Source organism: Chrysochloris asiatica, unplaced genomic scaffold (assembly GCF_000296735.1).
Source record: "Chrysochloris asiatica unplaced genomic scaffold, ChrAsi1.0 scaffold00328, whole genome shotgun sequence".
NCBI classification, from domain to species: domain Eukaryota; kingdom Metazoa; phylum Chordata; class Mammalia; order Afrosoricida; family Chrysochloridae; genus Chrysochloris; species Chrysochloris asiatica.
Window position 1 is genome coordinate 2574161 of NW_006408846.1, and position 2149 is coordinate 2576309.

The window sequence follows — 2149 nt, forward strand, 5'->3', positions numbered from 1 at the left end:
ATAGTGACCTTGTATATGGATTCTGAGGAGCGGCTGGTGGGTTTGAATCAATGGCCTTGTGGCTAGCAGTCCAGTGCTTATCCTATAGCATCATACCAGGACTCCATTTCTGTGATAGTCTCTATCATTTTGATTTTCGTCACCTTCCTCATGTACTTTAGATTTATCAACTTTTAAAGTATCATATTGTCCATTTTCATGAGGCTATTTTTTATTCCAAAATTCAGATTCACAATCAAATTCTTATTCTCATAGTCCAGGAATCAGCTTAATATAATATTCTCTTATGTATAATCTGGAGTTCTGGTGTGGTGCTGTGGATTAATGCACTGGACTGCAAAGTCAGTTTGGACCACAGGTTGGTGGATCGAGCTCATCAGCTGCTCCTCAGAAACCTTATGCAGGATTGCTATCAGTCAGAACCGACTCTACAGCACTTAACAACAACAATGTATTACCCAACCTCAATATTTCTAATAGATCTGTCTCATAAATATAGTTGCCACACCTTAGGCAAGTTTTGCTATCTTCAAGTATTACAGAATATATGGAGACTGTCTGTCACCATAGTTGGCTTTATCAGGCATCCTTTACAAATACAGCAGGTGCTATGCATATTGAAATTTACCAAATGTTTCCTTTGGACAACCATTTATGGTTAGTTATGACTAGATTTAGTATTTAGTAGTTCAGACAAGGAAGGGCATTAAAGGGATGAGAGTATGATCTCAGAAGTTGGTATGTACTTTCCAATTGAATGTCCTGAGCCATGTGACTTAAAATCCAGATTTATTATGAGATTGTTCATCTGTCAGATTGTCGTACTGTGGTGCTTTATGTTGCTGTGATGCTGGAAACTATGTCAAGGATATTTTAAATATCATGGTAGACAGCTTTCAGCTGAGTTTGCAGACTAAGACAGACTAGGAAGAGAGAAAGCAGACTACTTCTGAATGTTTAGCCACTTAAAACCTTATTAATAGTAGCGGTACAATGTCAGATAGCACAAGAATATTGAATATTGAAACATGATGAATAGCATGAGATATCGTCAGATTTAGTGCTGGAAGATGAGCCCCGCAGGAAAGACCAAAATGGATGAAAGAAGAGCCTCTGAAACTTGCTTTCCAGCGTAAAGATGCTAAAGCAAATGGAAGAAATGAGAAAGTCAAAGAGCTGAACAGAATATTCCAAAGGGCAGCTTGGGAAGACAAAGTCAAATATTATTATGAGGTGTGCAAAGACCTGGATTTAGAACACCAAAAGGGGAGAACATATTCAGCATTTCTCAAGCTGAAAGAACTGAATTAAAAATTCAAGCCTCAACATGCAATATTGAAGGATTCTATGGGCATTTGAGTTATGGTATTGGAGGAGAATATTGAAAGTGCCATGGGCTGCCAAAAGAACCAATAGATCTGTTTGGAAGAAGTGCAGCCAGAATACTCCTTGGAGGCCAAGATGGCCAAACTTCATCTCTCATACTTCAGACATATTGTCAGGAGGGACTAATTGCTGGAGAAGGATATCATGTTTTGTAAGGTGGAGGGTCAGAGAAAAAGAGGAAGACCCACAACGAGACGAATTGGCCAGGTGGCAGCATCGATGGACTCAAGCATAGTAACAGTAGTGAGATTGGCCCAGGATCAGAGAGTGTTTCGTTCTGCTGTGCATAGGGTCGCTATGAGTCGGTACTGACTCAATGGCACCTAACAACAACAGCAACAACGTGGGCAAAATATTGAATGATGCAGAAAGCATCTAAAGAAGATGGGAAAAAGTGTTTTCTGTATTCTTTTTTTTTTAAAAATATGAGTATTGTCTGTAATTTGTAGCATTCTTCATTAAAGGTCTTGCTTCTTTCAGAAAAAAAAAAGAAAGAAAGAAAGAAAGAAAGCAGAGTTACTATACCCCAAAGAAATAGTTGATGTTCACCCATTTCAAGAGATAGCATTTGAATAGTTGATGTTCACCCATTTCAAGAGATAGCATTTGAATAGTTGATGTTCACCCATTTCAAGAGATAGCATTTGATCAAGAGCCAATGGTACTGAAGAAAGAAGTCCAAGGTGCACTGAAGGCACTGGCAAAGAACAAGGCTCTGGAAACTCAAGGAATACAAATTGAAAATTTTCAACAAACTGATGCA